At 36.0% G+C, this 12,143-nt stretch overlaps 1 non-coding gene across 1 annotated transcript; it reads right to left on the bottom strand.

The window, feature by feature from the left end:
* Nucleotides 1–3,833: 3,833 nt before the first annotated feature.
* Nucleotides 3,834–3,937, bottom strand: LOC118349364. The gene has a single exon (XR_004802334.1). It is a non-coding gene; the product is annotated as a small nucleolar RNA R71 (small nucleolar RNA).
* Between the last annotated feature and the right edge of the window lie 8,206 nt (nucleotides 3,938–12,143).

Raw genomic sequence — 12,143 nt, 5'->3', positions numbered from 1 at the left:
AAAAAGCTGCAAGATGATTATGGAAATTGAAAAGAAGGGGAGCAATTAGATAATTTGATTGTGGGGTATTTCCAGCAGTTTTTTTCAGCTTCAAATCAAAGAGGTTGCTTGGATTCAGTTACAAGTATTGGCAATAGGGTTATTGAGCAAATGAATACAAAGCTTTCTAGAAGATTCACAGAAGAGGTGGCGGCTCAAGCTTTGAAGTAGATGCATTGTCTCTCCAATTAAAATGCCACCTAAGTTCAGAACGAGTGTGATTGTTTCTAGGGAGAGTCCCAAGGTCAAATTCACAAAGATTAAAGCTTTAAAGAACTAAACCATAATATTTTTGCAACCAAAGTGAAGATGTTCTTATTTGTTAAAAACTTTGAAAGAATGATGGTGAAAAGGATTAAAGAATGAAAACAAGTCCTCTACTATTGAATCTAACTCAGTATGCACAGGGGTGAGAATGATAGGATTTAATTTTATTTTTCTTTTCAATTGGAACAATGTATCTACTCTAACGAGTCCATTAGGGTACTTTCAATAATACCTAAACCTGATGGTTTAAAGAATTTCCTTAAAACAATATTTAATGTCTAAGAAAGCTTTTGGCAAACACCTAGGCCGCAGGTTCCCTTTCACAACTTGGTTTCACAAGAAGGGTTAGGACTTCTCGATTTCCTTCAAATACTATTTCGGTCAAGAACATAGTGTCTGGATAATGTATATGATTCATGCATGCACAATATAATTTCTAAAACATCCTCTATCGAATTAATACCAAATCGACGTTAAGTTTGATAACAAAAACCAGGATCTTACACAACCCAAGAGTCCATTGTGCCCTTCAGTCGATGATGAACCAAGGATTGGTAAACAAACCCTGAAAATAGCATCATACAACAGATGGTAGAAAATTCTCTAGATACAACTTGCTAAACACGATGGAAATCACAAACCCTAGGAAACACAACCCATTCAAAGGATTCCCAAGCTTAGGTTTAGGAAATTACTCACACATAGTATATTTGAAAGTGATGGAACCAAACCAAAACATAACAAACTTAGGTTGAGAAAATGGAAATAAACAGAATAAAATCTCTGAAATCTGCTCTACTCCAAAAACTTTTCAAGTCTCCTATGCTCTCCAAATCCTCGCCTTCTTATCCTCGCCCTCGTGCCTCTCCTCCACTCCCTCTCTTGAATATTCCATGAGTGGTTGGTTATCCTCTCCTGTTCTGTGTGGTTCATCACTGGAGGCTAGGACTGTGAGGAAAGGAAAAACAGAAGAGAGAGAGAGAGAGATCAGTCAAAACACTTAGAATAATTCATGTGGGATGTGCTGTCATGTTCTTAAGTGGGAATAATTGAACAAATTAACATTGTTTTCCTTTTAGTCATGCATCAATCATTCTTACTTTTATTTTAATGTATTAAACAAGCATGTAACATGTTTTGAGTCTAAAATGTCCTCAACTTTATGCTTATTTAAAACATTGTCATCACTCCATCAGACCCCCCAACTTGCTTTTTGTTAGCCTCTAGCAATTGAAGCGATAGATAGTTAGGAGCTAACTCCTTTCTTTCAACTATTCGAACTATCATTCAAAATTTTGCCAACCAAGGGTGATAAGTGTTATTTTTATGTGATTTTTATCACTTTTTTATTTATGAAAAGTGTCATTTTCTCTTCAATACTATTGATTTTATTTTATTTCTACTTATTTTTATTTATTTTCTTGGATTTGAAGGAATGAGAAGATTTAAAGCAAAAGGAGAGCATTTTGGTACAAAAGAAGAGACTACGGATCCAGACCAATGAGAGGCAACGAGATCTGAAGAGAGTCGATGAGATTTGGGCGAGGAGCCTCGTCCCATGGGCAGCAAAGAGATTCCTCTAGCCCACAGGCAAAAAGATTTACCTCTCGATAGGCAAGGAGATTCGCGACCAGAAGGCCCAAAAATTTGACCACAAGGCTCTAGGCGGTTATAATGGGTGACAAGTCTAAACAATTAGAAAAGGCGAAATGAGTCTTTCATCCCGTTCAGGATTCTTTCTACTTGGTAGGCGAGGAGAGGGTCGTGTGTTCATTTGTGACCTCTACGCGCGTTCATTTGTAACCTTCACACCAGTTATATTCAGCGCACACGACATCTACTCAGTGTGATAATTCCTCCCGACCAGGATCAATCTGTTGTTGACCACCAAATCCGAGTTAGAAACTATTTTTGAGATAATTCCTTTTATGTTAACATTTATTTTTAAAAACTATTTTTCAGATCTTTAGGTGAGATTGTAGCCACAGTTATCTTGTTTCCAGATTTGAATTTCGACATCTATTTAATCCAGAATTGGGGGATGAATAGAGAGAGTTCTGAATCAGAGTCGAAAGTTTTTATATTTTAGAGTCTAAGTCTGAATTTAGAGTTCTAGAATTTATTCTTGAAATGTTCTTTCGAGAAGGCGGAATTGGAAGGCAGAGGCGAGAGCCACATGCTTCATCAACCGACTTCAACGAAGAACACCAGTTTTATTCTTTTTTTTTTTTTTAATTTCATTATGAACTAATTCTATTTTTTGGAGCTTTGATATAGCTTAGTATTGAACACACAGTTTATATTCCAAGTTATTTTATTTTTAATATTGTTCGATCTTTTGAATTGCAATGAGACTGATAGATGATTTCTGATTAAAACTCTAGAATTAAACACCATTAGTTGAACGAAAGTAGAGATGCTTTGCCGCGGCTACTGTGATTTTAAAGAAAAATCCAAAAAACTTAATGAGTCTTCAACTAGTTAAATTCACATAGAGATATAGAGTTATTAATTGGAGATATCTTTGATATTGTTCGAGAGAAAATATTGAATAGTTAAGAGATTTTTATCATCAACCTGAGATAATTGAGATTCTATAACAAGGAAGAATAAACCGCGTGGGATTTGATAGGTGAATTCAAATACTCTAGATCTATTCTAATTATTTTTAAAATCTTAATTTTAATATTCTTTTTTTCAGTTTAATTTAGATAAACCATTCTTCAAATTTCGACTTTCCAAATAGTAATTAATTTAGTCAATTTCAATAGTCAATAGCATAATTGTTCTATATGGGTTCGATATTCGTTTTCTTTAAAACACTTTACTACTTGTTACGATTTTGTGCACTTGCAAATATATTTTTATGCGAACAAGTTTTTGGCGCCGTTTTCGGAGAATAGTTATTTGTGCTTGATATTGATACTAGTTACATTTTTACTACTTTGGATTTTATTTTATTTTATTTAAAAAAAAATTGGTTTAAATTTGATCTCAGTTTGATCTTTTTCTTTTCAGGAATTAGAAGTGCATGCGCAGATCTAAATCATTAGAGCATACACTTTTCGATCTCGAGATTGAAAGAACCTTACGTCGGATCACTAAAGAGAAAAAGAAAGAGGTTATCGCATCTAAAGTTAATATGGCCAACCAGGAGCACAAGGTGTTAAGAGACTATGCGATGCCCTCGATCAATGGGGCGACATCCAGTATAAGACGATCAGCTATACAAGCCAATAACTTCAAGATCAAGCCGGCCATCATTCAAATGATCCAACAAACTATCTAGTTTGAGGGGCTGTCACAAGAGGATCCTAATGTCCGTATTGTAAATTTTTCTGAAAATTTGTGGTATTTTTAAACACAACAGATTAACAGATGATGCAATCTGATTGAGACTTTTTCTTTTTTCACTTAGGGAAAAAGCAAAAGCTTGGCTGAATTCTTTGCCGCCTTGCATCAGCATCACCTGGGAACAGTTGGCACAAAAATTTTTAGCAAATTATTTCCCTCTAACCAAGATAACGAAGTTAAGGAATGATATCACTACTTTCACCCAATTTGAGGGTGAATCATTATAGGCATGGGAGAGATACATGGATGTATCGCGCAAGTGTCCATATTATGACCTCCCAGTCTGGCTTCAAGTATAGACGTTTTACAATGATTTGGGATCCACAAATCGATCTATGGTTGATGCAACCGCAGGTGGAGCATTAATGAGTAAGACACTTGAAGCTGCATATGAACTTCTAGAAGAGTTGGCATCTAACAACTATCAATGAGCCACAGAGAGGGCAATGCCAAAGAAGGAGGCCAGTGTCGTTGAGCTTGACTCTATGTCCGCAATTGCTGCCCAGTTGGCAAATCTATCCAAACAAATAGGTAAAATGAACGTTAATGCTATTCAAACTAATGTTGTTTGTGATCATTGCACATAAAATCATTCAAGTGTAAATTTCCAAGTTGGGAATCCTTTTGTCCAACTGAGTCATGAACAAGTCCATTACGTTTCCAATTTCCAACGTCAAAATAATCCTTATTGAAACACATTCAATCCTGGATGGAGAAATTACCCTAAATCTTCATGGATCAACAACCAAGTGCCGGCTAAACCACCTCAACAGTTTCCACAGCAAGAGAAGAAATCGACACTAAAGGATATGTTTATGCAGTACATGCAAAAGACTGATATGACAATGCAAAAGGCTGATATGGTGATCCAAAATAACTCGTTTTCAATTGTAATCTTAAGGCACAAATTGGTCAGCTCTCAAACATGCTTACCCAGAGGATATCAGGGACTTTACTGAGCAACATCGTGACCAATCCGAAGGAACATATCAAAGCCATAACAATGAGAAGTGGACAGACATATGACCAGCCATAGTCGGTAAATACCAAGCGAAATGAAGAAGCTGCAAAAAATGAGGAGTCCAAAAAGAAGGAAACCAAGGACGAGGTGAAAGAAACCGATCGGGAGGCGATCAACGAGAAATATGAGAAGACTAGAGAGAATAAAGGGGTTGTAAAATCCATGAAATCCAGGGAGTTTACTTTTGAAACTTATTATCCTTCAATTTATGATCCACCAATTCTTTTTCCGCAAAGATTAAAAAAAAAAGATTGATAATCATATCTCTAAATTTATGAGTATATTTAAGCAACTACATATTAATATTCCTCTCATTGAAGTTTTAGAACAATGCCTAAATATGCAAAATTTTTTAAGGATATATTATCAAACAAGCGGAAGTTGAAGGAGTATGAGACTGTGATGCTGACCGAGGAGAGTAGTGCAATTTTACAAAAGAAGTTGCCACCTAAGTTCAAAGATCTGGGGAGTTTCACGATCCCTTGCACTATAGGAAATTCCTATTTTGATAAAGTTTTATGCTACTTAGAGGCAAATATTAATCTAATGCATCTCTATTTTTTCAGGAAATTAGGCATTGAAGAAGCAAAGCCGACCACCAACTCTCTACGATTGGCGGATAGATCTATTAAATACCCGAGAGGACTCATTGAGGACGTACTGGTGAAAGTTGATAAGTTCATCTTCCCAGCCAACTTCGTTGTACTCGATATGGAGGCGGACGCAGAGATCCCTTTGATACTGGGCTGACCTTTCCTGTTGACGAGGAAAACTTTAATTGATGTTCAGGAAGGGAAACTCTCTGCGAGGAGCAGGTCACTTTTGACATGTTTAAATCTATGGAATTCCAGTCTAATGTACACTCTTGTTTTCAAATAAGTGACCAAGACATGGTCAAGGCGGATGAGTTGTATGGAGTTGAATTTCCAAAATTACCACTCGAGTATGTCTTACTCACTGTAACACCCTATTTCCCAAAAAGACATTTTAGAATTTTCGGGGAGCCAATGTGCTACTACTAAACTTGAACTTAAAAACTTTTCTTTTTAACAACGTGCCAGACGCTAAAGATTTCCATAAATATAACAAATTTTTGTAAATACTAAAATCCAAAATAGAGTCTGTGGAAACACTTATTTAAAAAATACGAAAATCTCATGTACTTATCAAAATAATTTATTTAAACCTTAAACTATCAAACTAATCGTAGCATAATTTGTCTAGGCCTCTGCCTCGCCTCCCTAGGTCAAGTCCTGGCATGCAGTCTCATCCGCATAAATGTCATCACTTGGGGTGGTTTAAAAAAAACAAGAAAATTAATTAAAATTAATCAAATACTCAATAAGCAACATATCATATAGTAAACATAATAAACATAAGTTTTCTTGAAACACGTGCATACTCATAGATACATATGTAAATAACATGAACATGAATATGAACTTATCTTTTACTTATCATAGATTTTTACCCACTGTTGACCCCCGTGAGTTAGGGTTAGCAAATCTAAGTAGATTTTGATTCCGCCCGTGGTCGCAGGTTGTGGAATCCATACATAAGGAAGACATACTGGGTGAACTACTAGCATACACGACTTGGCAATGCAATATGCCCATAACATATGTACCTTCTTCATATCATAACATAGGCCGTTACATATTCTATCATTCATACTTCATCATAATCATACTTGCATACTTGTCATATCATAGATTTCAAAAGAAATCGTATGCATACTTGTCATATCATATCATAGATTTCAAATGAAATCGTATTCTTTCATAAACGTCATGATACATGTTTTATCACATAAAATCATGATTTTTCATAAATATAAACCTTCACATAAAATCATGCATGGCTTTCATAAATTATTTTAATGCATAACTCTCACATAAAATCATGAATTTTCATAAATCTTTTGATGTATAACTCATTTCATAAAATCATGAGTTTTCATAAATAATTTAGTGCATAATTCTTCACATAAAATCATGGATTTTCATAATTTTATCATGTCCTGGATATGTAAAAAGGGGCTTCCAATGGAGGGCATACATGCATTATATTTTTACAAAAGACAAGCAGTTTACCGTATATACGTGTAAGGGTATAATCATGCTACTTACCTCATAGTGCTAATCCAATATTTTCGAGGCGCGACTAATTACCTATAAAATATACGTAACTGGCATAAATTTCTAACTTAACACATACTTCGTGATCAAAACCTGAATTTCTAAATTAACCTATATTTCCATAAATCTTGATCCTTCATAACTCTAAAATCATATTGACTCCATAATATTGACATCAATTCTGTATATCTAGAGTTTATATGTCCCACTTAAATTTCTCGACGTTAGGTAAATTTTTTCTAAAATAGTCTAACCATTCGTTCATAACTTTCTTAAAACCATAAATACATTCATACATATATATATATATATATCCCATTAAGCACAACACATAAATCTGTCCGTCCATTTATAATAAATCTTTATTATGGTTATTACCTATACAGTACACTATGTAATACTCCCATCTATATATTAAAGCCATGAGACTTAATAGGTTGGTCAAGGGAGGGGATGTACTGCGTTTTATCATAGAGAGCGAGAGGGATCACTTACAGAGGAGATTAGGACGTCCGTGGCTTCCGATGGGTTCTGGGTGGTTGGTTAGTGGCTTAAGACGAGTGAGGTGGGTTGTTTACGGCAGTGCAACCGTGGTGAGAGGCGGAGGAGTGAGAGAGAATAATACGTGGCGTGAGGGAGAGGGAGGACCCACCGTGAGGCTGTGAAAGGCTTGCGACGGACTGGGGGTGTTGAACAGCCCTTGGCAGCAGTTTCTGTGGGGTCTCGACATGGAGGAGCTCTCGGTGGTGGTGGTGGTTCGTAGGGGCTCAAGTTGGAGACGTTTGGGTTGCTCTATTTTTTGTATAGAAAACAGAGTATTCCAAGAGGTTGGTGATGATTCATAGCTGGCGGTGCGGCGGGACTGCTTTATGGTGGTTCTCGGTTTGGTTGCTGGTGATGCAACTGGTACTTGGCAGCTTACCAGGGTGCAGGGTCCACTACAACAGAAAGGGTCTTTTGGGACGAAATTTTTGGTCCCAAAAGAACCCAATTTCGTCCCGAAAAATTTTTTTGGATGAAAAAAATTCGTCCCAAAGTCGTTCCAATATCACTGTGCCAAAAGGTATTTTGGGACGAAAATCACCATTTCGTCCCAAAAAATTTCTTTTGAGACGAAATTGAAGGAAACCGTTCGAACGGAAATTTTTTTTTGTCATGGTTAAAATTCGTCCCAGAAAATAGTTCGAACGGAAAAAATTTTAAGTTCGAACAGTAGTGACGTGTTTGAACGATTTCGAAATATGTTCGAACAAACATGAATTCGTTCGAACGTTATGAATTGTCTTTGTGTTTGAACGTTAAATGGTCAGGTCGAACGGTATATGGGTTCGAAAGGTATAGGCTATGTTCGAACACGACTGAAATTATTTACGTTCGAACGTTGTGTGATCGTTCGAACATTATGTTCACGTTCGAACGCTATTATCGTTACATAGAGTTCGAACGTTTTATGTTCGTTTGAACGAAATCTCTTTAATTTAAATCAATAATAGAAAACCAAATAGACATTCATACTATTTGAAAAAATACATTAGAAACTGTTTAACACTCACAAAAGTGTTATAATAAGCGCACACTAAATAAATAACAGTCGAGAAGGGCATTGTTCGTACATAAATAGATAATCCCAAAATCTGTACGTAAAAAACCATCAGTTGCTTGGAGGCTTGTACTGTTGCATAAGCTGCTGCATTTGGAGTTGCATCTGTCTTCTGAACTCTTCTTGTTGTTCTTCATGTTGTTTGAGGCGCATCTCCATATCTGCTTGTTTTGCCAATTGAGCCTCTAACTCATGCTGCCTTGCAGTCAATTCTTCGATTCTGGAATTCGCATTCTCTAGCGCTATAGAAGTCATAGATGCATTCCCAGAAGAAGAGGAAGAGGGACTAGGCTTTACACAACGACCCAAACCCCTCAAATATCCTGAAAGTTGACCCAGGACTTGTGTAAAAATCTCAATATCACTTGTTGAGGAATTTTGATCTGACTCAGATTCAGCACGTAGGGCAACCATTTTATCCTAGACATATATAAGATAAAGAATTAATATCGTCATAAATATTCTAATATATTTAATTAAAACAGGTTATAATACTTACATAATTTTCACGGGCATTAGGATGAGTCCACTCTCCATTACGATCAGTGTGCGATGCAGCATATAATTTTGTCAGATCATAATTAGTATCTGAATCTTGCTACAATAAATGTGTTAAGATATAAAGTCATTATGATTCATCCAAATAATTAACTATATCCAATAAAAAAAATAGCAATACCAATTTCTTAGAAAGACGATGGAAAGATCTTGAGCATGCATGATGATTAATCTTCAATTTTGATCTATTTGTTTTGTTTATAGAACTTCGCTCTTGCAAAAAAATTGAAAATATTATGAAGCGAAATGACAAATAGGACAAGTAAAATAATTAAATTTCATTATACCTGATATGATGGATCCTCAAACATGTCACAAAGTTTTTCCCACTCAGAAGGTCGGACATCCTAGAAAGGATGTTGGCGTGCATCTTCCTTCTTCTCAAACTTATTATAATGCTCATGACACCTCGCCTTATATTTGCGGAATGCATTACCCATAAGCTATTCCACAGTCTTACGCTTCTCTCTCCGACCAAAATTTAATTCGAAATCATCCTTAAAAAAATAGTTACAAACACATTATCATTTATAATATTCTAAATTTAAGTAAAATATAGAAATTTATTCTACTAAATCAATGTTTTAAACATTACCAAACAACGCTTCTTGATAAGCTCTTTAACATCTTGGGGGATTTTCTTCCATGAAGTCGTTACCAAAGGTGTGTAAGTTCGTGTAAGAGCACCCACATGTGATGCAAGCCAAGCTGTTGGTTGTCCTTCGCCCCCGGTATGTTCGTCAGGAATGTTAACCTTGATCTTACCCACCTTCCGATATTTTTCCAACGTCACCCCTCTAGTGGTGCCTCGACCTTGACGAGATTGTACTGTAGATTCTATAAAATATAACATTGTAATCAATTTCATTTATATGTCTATTATAGGACCTTAATTAATAACTTTTATGAGTATTAGATTTTTACCTTGTTCTATAGAGTCAATCTCTAATGGTGAGTCTGAAGGAGAGCTAGGAACAGGTGGAGATAGGTTGCGAACTTCCTTCCTCTTTGGCGGCATAATTTCAAACTACTGATACATTCAATAAGTAAAATATTTGTCATCAAGTGTAATGTTAACACATAATTGGTCAATAAGAATCTGTATCAGTTTCATTTGACAATTCGCTCTCATCATCTGTAGATACTTCAGATGATTCAACATTTTCCTCAACTGTCGCATCAACAATTTCAGCCTCAATATCTTCTCTATTTAATGGAATCATCTCATACTGGCTCAAACCCACAAACAAATTCAAGGCGGGTTGACTCTCTTGGTATGCTTCTTGAGTAGAGGAGTCATCTTCTTCTTCATCTTGTCCTTCCGCCTGAGGGATAACATCATATATATTTCTTGGAGAATATTTTTGTACTACTCGCCATTGATTTCCTAACTTCGGGTCATCTAAGTAGAATACTTGAGATGTTTGAGAAGCCAAAATAAAATGATCATCTTCATACCATTTTTTTGATGTATTAACACTCAAAAAATATTCATCATCACGGACTCCAGTACGAGGATTGCTTAAATCCCACCAATCACACTTAAACAGATACACCGCAAGCTCTCCCAAATATTTCATTCCAATTATATCGACAATAACCCCATAGAAATTAATATTTTCTCCATCATGACTTCCTTCGACTAGGACACCACTATTTTGGGTTTTCCTATAACAATCTCGATCCAGTGTGTGACACCTACTTCCCCGAGAAATACATGCAGAATATCGAGCAGCGCGTCTCGATGGGCCACGCGCCAATGCATATATTTCATCCGATATATCATTTGGATTATTCGCATGCATTTGTACAACTTACATATTGAGTAAAGCATATACTATATCAAAATTGAAATTAATATTTTTTCATTTGTTATTGAGTAACGCATATGTAATGTCATTACCCGTTCTTCAAACCATCTCGGGAACTCATCTTCATGTTTCTGGTTTATATCATTTACTCCCAGTTCCTTGAACACGTTAATATGATCACTGAAATTGATGATTACCACAAATCTTTTATATTTTGTATTTTTTTAAAAGTAATGAGGCAATTTAAATTAAGAAAAAGTTAAAACTTACTTCAAGTAGTTCTCTATCTCAAGGCAATTGTTCAGCACGTACCACTAAACTTTCTCGAACTCTCTTCCACACAAGTCATAACCACGCACTGCACCAATTGGACGAACTTGTTGGGAAAACATAGAAAATACATTCTGTTGTCTTGCTCGGTCAACGTCAAAGTTTCTTTCTGGCCGATCAAACCGAGTGTCAACTTCGTGGAAATATTTGGAACAGAAGGTATGCCACTCATCATCAATATATGCTTCTGCAATTGATCCTTCTGGACGGGCCTTGTTACCCACTGTACGTTTCAACTTTCTAAGAAATCGTTCAATGGGATACATCCATCTATATTGAACTGGTCCTGCAAGCCGAGCCTAACATGGCAAATGAACGGCTAGGTGAACCATGACATCGAAGAATGACGGTGGGTAAATAATTTCTAGCTTACACAATATTATGACAATTTTTCATTTCATTCAATCCAAAGCTTCTACATTCAACGTCCTAACACATAAGTCTTTAAAAAATGCACCCAACTCAGTCAAAGCCACGCGCACATTTCTGGTCAAGTACCCACGGATACCAATAGGCAAGATACGCTGTAAGAAAACATGACAATCATGACTTTTTAATCCAGTTATTTTCCAATCATTTATTCTCACACACCTTGTTAGATTCGAGGCATAACCGTCCGGTAATTTGATCTTCATTAGCCACTCACAAAATGTAACCCTTTCATTCCTTGACAATGTATACCACTCAATCGGCATGTAGACAGACGAACCATTTTCTTGCAACTGCATTTCCCGTCTTATTCCCAACCGCTTCAAATCCTTCCTTGAGTTTATTGTATCCTTTGTTTTTCCTTCAATTGACATCAATGTTCCCAATACGGATTCACAAATATTTTTTTCAATATGCATAACATCAAGGCTATGTCGCAATTTTAACTTCGACCAGTACGAGAGTTCGAAAAATATACTCTTCTTTGTCCAATTCAACTCATTCGTCGCTCGTTTTCTCTTTCGTTGTTTTTTACCAAATTCATTACAACCAACATCTATAAATTGTGCAAGTACATCTTCGCCAGACAAATATGG

The sequence above is a fragment of the Juglans regia genome, chromosome 8 (genome assembly GCF_001411555.2).
Source record: "Juglans regia cultivar Chandler chromosome 8, Walnut 2.0, whole genome shotgun sequence".
Classification (NCBI taxonomy): Eukaryota; Viridiplantae; Streptophyta; class Magnoliopsida; order Fagales; family Juglandaceae; genus Juglans; species Juglans regia.
This window is presented reverse-complemented; position numbering and strand designations above follow the sequence as displayed.